This window comes from Rana temporaria, chromosome 3 (assembly GCF_905171775.1).
Source record: "Rana temporaria chromosome 3, aRanTem1.1, whole genome shotgun sequence".
In the NCBI taxonomy this organism is placed as follows: domain Eukaryota; kingdom Metazoa; phylum Chordata; class Amphibia; order Anura; family Ranidae; genus Rana; species Rana temporaria.
In genome coordinates, this window is record NC_053491.1 from 356,048,763 (window position 1) to 356,061,690 (window position 12,928).

Genomic DNA, 12,928 nt, shown 5'->3' on the forward strand with positions numbered 1-12,928 from the left:
AACTTTTACCCTTAAAAATCTTGATAGGCGACGTTTAAAAAATTCTATAGGTTGCATTTTTTGAGCTACAGAGTAGCTCTAGGGCTATAATTATTGCTCTCGCTCTAGCGATCGCGGCGATATCTCACTTGTGTAGTTTGAATACCGTTTTCATATGGCGGCGCTACTCGCGTATGCGTTCGCTTCTGCGAGCGAGCTCGTCGGGACGGGGCGCTTTAAAACATTTTTTTTTTGTTTTCTTATTTATTTTTATTAATTTTATTATTTTTTACACTGAAATAAAAAAAAAAAAAAAAAAAATGATCACTTTTATTTCTATTACAAGGAATGTAAACATCCCTTGTAATAGAAAAAAGCATGACAGGTCCTCTTATATATGAGATCTGGGGTCAAAAAGACCTCAGATCTCATATTTAGGCTTAAATGCAAGAAAAAAAAAAAAAAAAAAAGGAAAATTTGTCATTTAAAAAAATGACAACAAAAAAATTGTCTCTTTAAGACGCTGGGCGGGACTGACGTTTTGACGTCACTTCCGCCCAGCAGAGCTATGAGGACGGGTGGGGGCCATCTTGCCCTCACTCAAGTCCTCACTCTCCAGGCGGCAGCATCGGATCTCCTCCGCCGCTACCGACGGCTCCGGTAAGCGGCGGAGGGCGCGGAAAAGCGGCGGGAGGGGGGGGGCCCTCTCCCGCCACCGATAACGGCGATCTCGCGGCGAATCCGCCGCGGAGACCGCCGTTATCGTTTACACGGCAGCCCACTGTAAAGGTGGATATCCCGGTTCTGGCAGCAGCTGCTGCCGTTACCGAGATATTCAGCTTTAAAAATAGGACGTATATATACAGTGGGCTGTCGTTAAGTGGTTAAAGGAAAAAAAATTGCCTAAAATTAATGTCTGCAAGGTAGACAGGCAGAATAGTGTAATGATTCTGTTAAAAAACTAGTAAATACCTATTAAATTCCTTCATCTATATCACCTCCGGCATTCTAGTTTCTGTTCTCTCATTCACTTCCTGGTTTGCGGCGCTCGTTCATGCAAGAACTACATTTCCCAGTATGCATTGCGGCACGCCCAGTAATTCACACCTCCTTGAAATCTCTAACACGTAGAGAGCGTCCTGCCACACAGATGTAGTTCCCAGGAGGGGGTGAGCACATCACCAACCACCGCAGTAAAGCCTCCCATCACGGTGGTCAGTAAAATCAGACAAGCAGGAAGTGAACAAAACAGAAGAAATAGAGCAACTTCTGAGCAAAAACAAACAATGAGGAAGTAAATAGAGGAATGTCTGCAGGTAAAGGATGCTTATTATGGATTTTTTTTTTCCCTTTACAACCCCTTTAATGTAAACGATTTCTATCTCCCTTCATATAGCTTCACATCTGACTCCTGGTTATAATGCCCATATATCCTACTTCTGGGTGTATTTATTATTAATACATACATATATAATTGTATTACTTTTCACAGTATAAATGAACCCCTTATAGTAGCAATTATCGGCTTTATCTTTTAGTACTATAAAACGAAGGCTTTCACACTGAAGCGGCGCGCTAGCAGGAACGCTCCAAAAGTCCTGCTAGCCGCTTCTTTACCGCGGTATAGGAGCGGTGTGTTCACCGCTCCTATACCGCGCCTTCCCATTGAAATCAATGGGAAATCGCGGTAATACCGCTGTAATACTGCCGCAACGCGGGCGGTATTAACCCTTTTTCGGCCGCTAGCGGGGGTTAAAACCTCACCGCTAGCGGCCGAATATCGCGGTAAAAACGATGGTATAGCCGCACTACAAATAGCGCGGCTATACCGTCACCGCGGCTGACGCTTCAGTGTGAAGCCAGCCTAAGACGGTTAGTAGTAGCAGCCGCATACTTTTTTTTTTTTTTTTTTTGTATAATCTGTCATAACGGGGTTAAAAAAACTAAACATTTTTTTTTTTTTTTTTTTTTAGTTTTTTTTAACCCCGTTATGACAGATTATACAAAAAAAAAGTATGCGGCTGCTACTACTAACCGTCTTAGGCTGGCTTCACACTGAAGCGTCAGCCGCGGTGACGGTATAGCCGCGCTATTTGTAGTGCGGCTATACCATCGTTTTTACCGCGATATTCGGCCGCTAGCGGTGAGGTTTTAACCCCCGCTAGCGGCCGAAAAAGGGTTAATACCGCCCGCGTTGCGGCAGTATTACCGCGCTTTCCCATTGATTTCAATGGGAAGGCGCGGTATAGGAGCGGTGAACACACCGCTCCTATACCGCGGTAAAGAAGCGGCTAGCAGGACTTTTGGAGCGTTCCTGCTAGCGCGCCGCTTCAGTGTGAAAGCCTTCGGGCTTTCACATTGAAGAGTACAGGGCATGATTTTTCATGCGGTATAGCAGCGCTATTTTTAGCGCTGTACCGCATGAAAAACGTCCCAATGTGAAAGGGGCCTTAGGCCTGGCTCACACCCATGCATTTTGCAGAAACGCATTACAGTTCCATTTAACATGGTTTCCTATAGTACACGTTCACAAGTTTTTCTATTCTGCTCCTTCGAATTTTCCCATCACTGATCGAAAAGAACATCGATTTGACCCCACTAACTATTAGAAAAACTAACGAACGTTCTTAAAATGACTTTTTTGAAGGAAGACATTGTTTCTGTATGGCCAGCATTTAGTATATTACAGTTCTGTGTGTGTGAAAAGAAAAAAAAAAAAAAAATCGGCAAAATCGTATTTACCATATTTATTCGTGTATAACGCGCAAAATTTTATACCCAAAAAAAAATCCAAAGTTTGGGTGCGCGTTATACACGAGGACTCAGTGGTGGCCGGTCCATTAAGGGGGCAGGCGAATTGTGAGTTCGCACTGCTCCTGGGCTGCAGCCGCTCACTGTACGCGAGGGTGAAGAAAAAAAAAAACGTCCCCACGTCGCGTACAGTGGGCGGCCCGAACTGGGGGTGAGAATTCCTTACTGTATAGTCGCCGCTTCAGTTCCTCGCCCGTAACGGTAAGCATTGCTTTTGGTAAGCATTGCGGTTGTCCCGATACCATTTTTCTGTCAGTCCCCGGGTGCAATGTTATACTTTTGTATCACCTTGCCCCCCCCCCCCCCGCCACCGCCGCTACCGCTTAAGGCTATTATTTTTTTGATGCTGTACATACCTTTTGTACAGCATATTCACCCGTGCATCCGGGCTGCGAGTCCCGCGGGAGTGGGCGTTCCTGACATGTCTGTGATTGACGTTTTGCCCAAAAACGAGCCCCCCCCCCCCCCGTCGCGCAACCCTCGTCACGATTGGCGAAAGGAGCCGAACGGCGATGCGCAGTATAGCGCCGACTCGCTGTTCGGCTTCTTTCGCCAACCGTGACGCGGCTTACGCGACGGGGGGGGAGCTCGTTTTGGGCTAAAACCTCAATCACAGACATGTTAGGAACGCCCACTCCCGCGGGACTCGCAACCCGGATGCACAAGTGAATATGCTGTACAAAGGTACCGGTATGTACAGCATCAAAAAAATAATAATAGCCTTAATCGGATTGTAATGTGGGGGGGCAGTGTAATAAAAATTAACTCGAGAAGAATGGGAACAACTCTTTTGTGTATCTGATGAATCTGACTTTGAAGCATTTTAAATAAATATTGTTACCAGTAATTTTATTTCAGTATTGTGTTTATACCAGTTTACATTGTCAATAAATGATTTTTGTCAATTTTAATGATTGTATACCGATTTTTAATCGAAAATTAGGGGGTGCGCGTTATACACGGGGTGCGCGTTATACTCGAATAAATACGGTACATTTTTTTTTTTGTTATTTCTTTAAATAATACAAAATAAATAAAAAAATCTGAGTCTGATATTTACCAGATTTAACCTCTGATAATATATACAGTATCTCTCTTCTGTCATTCTCAGAGTGGATTAGAGATTTTGCTCCCTAACCATATAGCTGGTTATTTATATTTAAGAATAAAATTGCTATATATATATATATATATATATATATATATATATATATATATATATATATACTTTACACATTAAAAAAAAGAAATGTGGTGTATGATTTAAAGTTATTAGCCAAGGAATCAAAACAATAAATAGGCCAACTAACCGATTATGAAAATAATTGTTAGTTGCGGCCCTACTTAGAAGTACTTCTGCCTTGCAGCGCTGGGTGAAGGGTCTGAATTGCAGAACTCTCAGGGCAATGAGTCAAGGGTTTTAATAGTGAGATGGAGGCTTGACGATAAGTTCTAACCACTTCACTGGGGTTCTCAGCTTGAATCCCAACCAGGACACTACCTGCATGTAATTTGCATGGTCTCCCTGTGATTACATAGGTTTCCTCTGGGTATTCAGGTTTTCCTTTCACACTCCAAAGACATGCTTGGTAGGATAATTGGCCAATTTTCTAATTGGTGCTGTGTGTGTGTGTGTGTGTGTGTGTGTGTGTGTGTGTGTGTGTGTGTGTGTGTGTGTGTGTGTGTGTGTGTGTGTGTGTGTGTGTGTGTGTGTGTGTGTGTGTGTGTGTGTGTGTACAAATGAGATAGAGACCATAGACTGTGCCTTTAAGGAGGGGTGGGCTCCCTCCAGGCCTATCCATTTTTATATGTGCTCCTACTATGGAATCTCTGGAAATATAGGAGTTAGGACCGCACTATACAGAGGTCCCTTGGAGTGAGCACTGTGTCTTATGCATATATTGGCAAGTGTGTATAAACAAAACCCTCTGTTTTTAACATAAACTGTTAGACAGGACCAATTATTTTTGTTTTTTTTCAGGTTGGCTGGTTAGTGTGCTGGGAAATCTTCTCTATGATGTGCATCGCTCCTTCCATGTGCACTTTGCTGCAAAAGACAGCTATAGCTTTTTTTCCCCACAAATAGAGCTTTCTTTTGGTGGTATTTGATCACCTCTGCGGTTTTTATTTTTTGCGCTATAAACAAAAAGAGCGACAATTTTGAAAAAAAAAATATATATATATTTTTTACTATAATAAATATCCCCCAAAAACATATAAAAAAAAATTCTCAGTTTAGGCCGATACGTATTCTTCTACCTATTTTTGGTAAAAAAAAAAAAAAAAAAAAATCGCAATAAGCGTTTATCGATTGGTTTGCGCAAAATGTATAGCGTTTACAAAATAGGGGATAGTTTTATTGCATTTTTATAAAAAAATAAATTTTTTACTACCAATGGCGGCGATCAGCGTTTTTTTCCATGACTGCGACATTATGGCGGACACTTCGGACAATTTTGACACATTTTTGGGACCATTGTCATTTTCACAGCAAAAAATGCACTAAAAATGCATTGTTTACTGTGAAAATGACAATTGCAGTTTGGGAGTTAACCAAGCTGCGGTTTCCAAAGCGAGCAAAGTCCTTTCTTGTATTAAGAGAGGTATGGACTCCAGAGACAGAGATATAAATCATTAGTAAGACCTCATCTGGAATATGCAGTTCAGTTTTGGGCCCCAGTTCTCAAAAAGGATATCGGAGAACTGGAGAAAGTGCAGAGAAGAGCAACCAAACTGATAAGAGGCATGAAGGAGCTCAGCTATGAGGAAAGATTAGAGGAACTGAATTTATTCACTCTTAAGAGGAGAATTAGGGGGGATATGATCAACATGTACAAATACTGTATATAAGAGGTCCATACAGTGAACTTGGTGTTGAGTTATTCACTTTACGGTCAACACAGAGGACAAGGGGGCACTCTTTACGTCTAGAGGAAAAGAGATTTCACCTCCAAATACGGAAAGGTTTTTTCACAGTAAGAGCTGTGAAAATATAGAACAGACTCCCTCCAGAGGTGGTTCTGGCCAGCTCAGTAGATTGCTTTAAGAAAGGCCTGGATTATTTCCTAAATGTACATAAAATAACTGAGTACTAAGATTTGTAGGTAAAGTTGATCCAGGGTAAATCCGATTGCCTCTCGGGGGATCAGGAAGGAATTTTTTCCCCTGCTGTAGCAAATTGGATCATGCTCTGCTGGGGTTTTTTGCCTTCCTCTGGATCAACTGTGGGTATGGAGTTGGGTGTATGGGATTGTACTGTGTTTTTTATTTTGTTTATTTTTTTGTGGTTGAACTGGATGGACTTGTGTCTTTTTTCAGCCTGACTAACTATGTAACTATGTAACAAGGGGGCGCTGAAGGGGTTAAGTGTGACCTTATTTGTGTTTCTAACTGTAGGGGGTGTGGCTGTAGGTGTGACGTCATTGATTGTGTTTCCCTATAAAAGGGATGACTCGATCAATGACGGCGCCACAGTGAAGAACGGGGAAGCTGTGTTTACACACAGCTCTCCACGTTCTTCAGGTCCGGGGACCGATCGCGGGACTCCAGCGGCGATCGGGTCCGCGGGTCCCGCGGTCACGGAGCTTCGGACCTGGGCGCGCGCCCGTGACCCACGGCTGTGCACTTAAAGAGGACGTACCTGTACGTGCTTGTGCCCAGCCGTGCCATTCTGCCGACGTATATGTGCAGGAGGCGGTCCTTAAATGGTTAAGGAGCGTTGGGCTCCCCCTCCAGGCATACCGGCCCTTAAAGTGGTTGTAAAGGTTTGTTTTTTATTTTCTAAATAGGTTCCTTTAAAATAGTGCATTGTTGGTTCACTTACCTTTTCCTTCGATTTCCCTTCTAAATGTTTTTTTTTTTTTTCTTTGTCTGAATTTGTCACTTCCCGTTTCTCCTCAGTAAGCTTGCCCCCATCATCTGGCGGGGGGGGGGGGTTAGTCAGCCAGAACAGCTTACTGAAGAGGAACAGGAAGTGAGACATTCAGACAAAGGAAAAAAAACATTTAGAAGGGAAATCTAAGGAAAAGGTAAGTGAACCAACAATGCACTAGCTTAAAGGAACCTATTTAGAAAATAAAAAAACTAACCTTTACAACCCCTTTAATCTATCCAGTCTTATATGTGCACCTACTATGGAGGCTCTGAAAATTCGGAGTTAGGACATTAGTATATACAAAAGGTCCCTTGGCGTGGACACTGCAGCTTACGAATATATTTGCAAATGTGTGCAAACAAAACCCTCTATTTTTAAATGTAAACGGTTCGGTCAATTTGGTTGTTTTGCAGGCTGGCAGGGAAATCTTTTGTTTGTTCGTGACTTAGCCTGCAAGATCCTTGAGGGCAGGGACTAATGTAAATGTACAGTGTGTAGAACGATGCAAAAAAATTGTTGGCGTCATAAATACCTGTAATATATAAAATACTGGAGCAAGTTCATCACAAAGTCACCATGCTGTCCATTGGAACCAGTCCCTACTGTGATTATTCACATCTGCCAACTATATGGGGCCCAAAGCACCACTACGGAACCGTCTTCAGGAAACTATCTTAAAAGCGGGCCTTCAGTTATTTTTTAAACTTTCCATCTATTAAATATTCTGCCCTTGTTTTAACTTTGGATCGTAAAACATTTTTTTTCTGCCAGTAATTACCTTATACAGCCCACTTCCTGTTTCTTGTCTGGTCATTAGCTAGGCTTATGACAACATTCTCTCGTCAGGGAGGGGGGATGAGTCATAAGAGGGCCAATGAGAGCTGCAGAGCTGGAGGTGTGCCTATGTGTAAATCAAGGAAGTGAACAGGTAGCAGCTTCAGCTGCCCACAGTTAAAATGGCTGCAGCCAGACTTAGTAAAGGGAGATTTCTGCAGCATATTTGGCAAGTACAGAATCACAGTATATATAAAATATGCAAAGTGTTTGCAGGGAAGCTTCAGAATGGCAGAGATGTTATTACAAGATTATGTGAGCAGACTGCAGTTCCTCTTTAATATCTTCATTACTGTTACTACTTGGAAAGGTAAAACACAATGCTAATATCCGTCAGAACTGGGTCTTCTACAGTCACCACTGTTGCCCTTACCAGGACCAAAGCACAAAAAGGCCCTTATTGTCACCACACAGGGATCAGTCCACCACATACCCAATAACCCTTGCCCCCGCCCACCAAAAAAACATCCTCTACAAAATGTTAGCTGCTGCTGAAAAGTCAAAGGCTTTCAGGTAACTTCTTAAAGGGGGTTCCACCTTAACCAACTAGTGAAAATCAAACCAGAAAATGGACAGCTTCTAAATTTAGCAGCCCTTCTAGATGGGAGGAGCGAGCAAAAATAGTACTGGTCCACCACGTAGTCTATAATACGGTCACTTCTCACAGCTTCTGATACGCCTCTACTACAACCAATCTCTCTCATCCTTTTCAACACAGAAGAACCCTAGAATTAATGTTCAGGACAGCTAATATTTATATCTACCTCTAAAATATAAATAGAACTGAACAGGCCAACATATTAAGGCCGCATGCACACTTTTTACTCAGGCTGTTTGGGCATCTGGTGTTATTTTTTTCTGCCTCTAAATGCCCCTGCATGTTAACCCATGTATCCATGCACACACAGGTGTTTAGAGACAGAACAAAAACAAAAAAAAATACTTATACTACTGATACTGAGACGGATGCTCCTTACATTGGCGGGGGTCAACGGTAGAGAGAAGGACCTCCTTTACGCTGGCGGGGGTCAACGGTAGAGAGAAGGACCTCCTTTTACGCTGGCGGGGGTCAACGGTAGAGAGAAGGACCTCCTTACGCTGGCGGGGGTCAACGGTAGAGAGAAGGACCTCCTTAGCTGGGGCGGGGGGGGGGCTGGGTCAACGGTAGAGAGAAGGACCTCCTTTACGGCTGACGGGGTCAACGGTAGAGAGAAGGACCTCCTTTAACGCTGACGGGGGTCAACGGTAGAGAGAAGGGACCTCCTTTACGCTGACGGGGGTCAACGGTAGAGAGAAGGACCTCCTTTACGCTGACGGGGGTCAACGGTAGAGAGAAGGACCTCCTTTACGTTGGCGGGGTCAACGGTAGAGAGAAGGACCTCCTTTACGTTGGCGGGGTCAAAGGTAGAGAGGAAGGACCTCCTTTACGCTGGCGGGGGTCTACGGTAGAGAGAAGGACCTCCTTTACGCTGGCGGGGTCAACGGTAGAGAGAAGACCTCCTTTACGCTGGCGGGGTCAACGGTTAGAGAGAAGGACCTCCTTTACGCTGGCGGGGTCAACGGTAGAGAGAAGGACCTCCTTTACGCTGGCGGGGTCAACGGTAGAGAGAAGGACCTCCTTTACGCTGGCGGGGTCAACGGTAGAGAGAAGGACCTCCTTTACGCTGGCGGGGTCAACGGTTAGAGAGAAGGACCTCCTTACCGCTGGCGGGGTCAACGGTAGAGAGAAGGACCTCTTTACGCTGGCGGGGTCAACGGTAGAGAGAAGGACCTCCTTTACGTGGCGGGGTCAAAGGGGGGATGGGGGCTGGGGGAAGCTCCATACACTAGTGGTTCAGAGAGAAAGAATGTTCCTTACATTGGTGATACAGACGGAGAATGACCTCCCTACAGATAGCTAAAACGTTAGTTGGCGTTAGTGGTTACTTATCCAAGGGGGAAATGGCTCCATGCAACCCTAGTAACCGCTGAAGAAGCACTGGTTGGGAAAGGTTGTTCCACACTACTCCAGCAACTACCCACCTTGGGGACTGGCCTATCTCAGGGTCCCTACATATATCACAGTGTAGCACAGATGTGGTCTAAAGTTTTAATGAACCCTTATCTGGGACCCTCGGCTTTCATTTTTACCTACACAAAATACAATATAATTTCTAACAACCTGCAGACCTAAAACAGGATTCCTAGAACCCACATTCCAGTCCTCACCAGTAGAGAATGGACGGTCCATCACACATATTGGTGAATCTGCTTGCAATGGCCATCATACACAGGTTTACCCCGGGCGGTCATGTGACTTCACTCACCTAGACCAGTCCTCCATACACTGCCTTCCATCCTATAGAACACACATCATCAAGTTTGCAAGTCCAGCGCACAGTCCCTATGAGTTTTGGGATGGTTGAGCACATTCCCTACTATTCCCTATACTACCACCATACCAGTGTCTGTTAGCACTCATTGCTCTGTGCTGGGAATGGTCACTGTCCCTACTTCATCCTAAAGGACCCCCATAGCTCATCTGAAGTCCATAGCAAATGCATCTGCTTGCAGCAGTCCATGACACAGTCCCATAGGGTCTCATCCATTTGGAATCAGCTCATCACAAAGGTCCCAATACTGATCCCTACAGTCCCCGGTACAGGTCCATCAGCTGGGCAGTGGCCCAGCATACAGTCCCTATCAGCTTCAGTCTGTCACCAAGTCCCTGACAGAACAGCTCATGGTCCCTACGGAGCATCTTTTGGCACCAGTCCATGGCACAGTCCCTGTGCGTCCATCATGCAGTCCTTGCTGCTTGCTACCTGTGCGCCTCCATCACCCCTCCCAGGCCGTGCCCCCTCTGCCCGAACTCACCGGCTCCGCTCCCGCCTCTCTCCCGAATAACTGGCCGTATCACAGCTCCGGTGGACGGATCTTCCTCCGCCGCTCTGCTGGCTCACACTTCAATCTACGGCTGCTGCAGGACGTGGCGCCTGACGCATCCTTCCGCTCAGGCCAATTGCGACTGCCCTACAGATCGGCCAATCAGCGCAGAGCTCAGGGAGCAGTGACGTGGAATCTCCCAGATGTTTCTAAATTCTCCTCTGTGATGGTGGAGGGGGCAGCTGAGAGCTGAGGCACTGACAACATGTACAGCCAGTCCCCTCAGAAGTGCCCATACCCACTGTACCTACACTGCCAGTCCTTGAGAAGTGTCCATACTCACTGTAACTACACTGCCAGTTCCTGAGAAGTGCACTGCCCATACCTCCTGTACCTGTGCTGGCCAGTCCCTCAGAAGTTCCACATACCCACTGTACCTGCACTGCCAGTCCCTCATAAGTGGCCCATACCCACTGTACCTGCACTGCCAGTCCCTGAGAAATGTTTATACCTCCTGTACCTACACTGCCAGTCCCTGAGAAGTGCCCATACCTACTGTACCTACACTGCCAGTTTCTGAGAAGTACCCATACCTCCTTTACCTACACTGACAGTCCCTGAGAAGTACTCATACCTCCTGTACCTGCACTGCCAGTCCCTGAGACGTGTCCATACCTCCTGTATTGCCAGTTTCTGAGAAGTGCCCATACCTCCTGTACCTACACTGCCATCCCTGGAGAAGTGTCCATACCTCCTGTACCTGCACTGCCAGTCTCTGAGAAGTGCCCATCCCTCCTGTACCTGCACTGCCAGTCCCTGTGAAGTCGCAATACCTTCTGTACCTACACTGCCAGTCCTGAAAAGTGCCCATACCTCCTGTACCTGCACTGCCAGTCCATGAGAAGTGCCCATTACTTCCTGTACCTGCACTGCCGGGCACTGAGAAGAACCATACCTCTTGTACCTACACTGCCAGTCCCTGAGAAGTGTCCATACCCCCTATACCTGCAATTGCCAGCCCCTGAAAAGTGCACATACCATCTTGTACCTTGATTGGCAGTCCCTGAGAAGTGCCTATAACCTCTGTAGCTGCACTGCCAATGAGAGGTGTCCATTCTTCCTGTAATGCACTTGCAAGTCACTAAAAAGTGTCCATAACCCCTAAACCTGTACTGCCAGTCCATCATAGGTGCCCATACCCTGCTTGGACCTACACAGCCAGTCCCCTAGAGGTGTCCCATTCTCCATATCCAACACTGCCAGTTCCTCAGAGGTGACCATACCTTCTGTATTACGCTGCTAGTCCCTCAGAGATGTCTGTTCTCCCTGTACAAACACTGCCAGTTCCTCAGAGGTGCCCATACCCCATTACCTGACGTGCCTGTTCCTCAGAGATTACCATACCCTCCTAGTACTACACTGCTAATCCTGAGTGGTGCCTATAACCCCTATACCTGCACTGCCAATCCCTCAGAGGTGTTTATACCCTTTGTGCCTACACTGCCAGTCCCTAGGAGTTGCCCACATTCCCTGTATCTGCCCTGCCTGTCCGTCAGAGGTCTAAAAGATGTCCGTACCACCTTTACCTGCACTTCTAGTCCCTCAGGGGTGTCCAGAACTCTATACCTACATTGCCCATACATGACACTGGCTACACTGCACCTTGGAGGTCTGCTGGTTGCGTACTATGCCGGGCACGTTGGAATCAGTGTTGTACCGATTTTAGATTCAGCTTTGTTTTTTTGTTTTCCTATTGAACCCAAACGATAACCACATGACATAAAAGGTTAGCCAATTATCATACACTAAAACAATATAAAAAGGCAGTGGCCCAGATTCAAGAAGCAATTTCGCCCGTGTAACCATAAGTTACACGGCGCAATTGCTTACTTGCTCCTGTGTAACGAGTGCTCCTGATTCAGGAACCTCGTTACACCGGCCCAGATTCAGGTACATTTGCGCGATATTTGCGGGGGAGCAGGGCAACGATTTTGCCCTGCGCCCCCGCAAATATTTTGCGCTGCCCTCGATTCACGCCCTCGATTCACGCCCTCGATTCCCGCGCCGAGCGTACAGCGCATGCTCCGTCGGGAAACTTTCCCGACGTGCATTGCGGCAAATGACGTCGCAAGGACGTCATTTGCTTTAAAAAATTAACGTGAATGGCGTCCAGCGCCATTCACGAATCACTTACGCAAACGACGTGAAATTCAAATTTCACGTCGCGGGAGCGGCGGCTATACTTTAGCATTGGCTGCCCCTACTATTAGAAGGGGCAGCCTTGCGCTAAAGTTTCCGTACGGAAACTCCGTACCTGGCTTGCGCGGGGCCCGCGCAAGTTTGTGAATCAGTTGGTAGTATGCAATTTGCATACTACACGCTGATCACAATGGGAGCGCCCCCTAGCTGCACACGCAAGAATGCAGCCTAAAATCTGCGAGGCATAAGAGCCTTATGCCGCGCAGATTTTAGGCTGCAGTCGGTGTAACAAGGTTCCTGAATCAGGAGCACTCGTTACACAGGAGCAAGTAAGCAATTGCACCGTGTAACTTATGGTTACACGGG

General features: G+C 46.1%; 1 protein-coding gene across 2 annotated transcripts in view; it reads right to left on the reverse strand.

Annotated features, from left to right (window-relative positions):
* The window catches only part of TMEM263 (transmembrane protein 263), a 40,456-nt gene extending 29,968 nt beyond the window's left edge, over nucleotides 1-10,488 (reverse strand). For both annotated transcript variants that reach the window (XM_040345207.1, XM_040345206.1), the window contains exon 1: nucleotides 10,355-10,488. The gene's annotated coding sequence lies outside the window, so the exon portion shown is untranslated. The remainder of the gene's footprint in view (nucleotides 1-10,354) is intronic.
* Nucleotides 10,489-12,928: the final 2,440 nt, after the last annotated feature.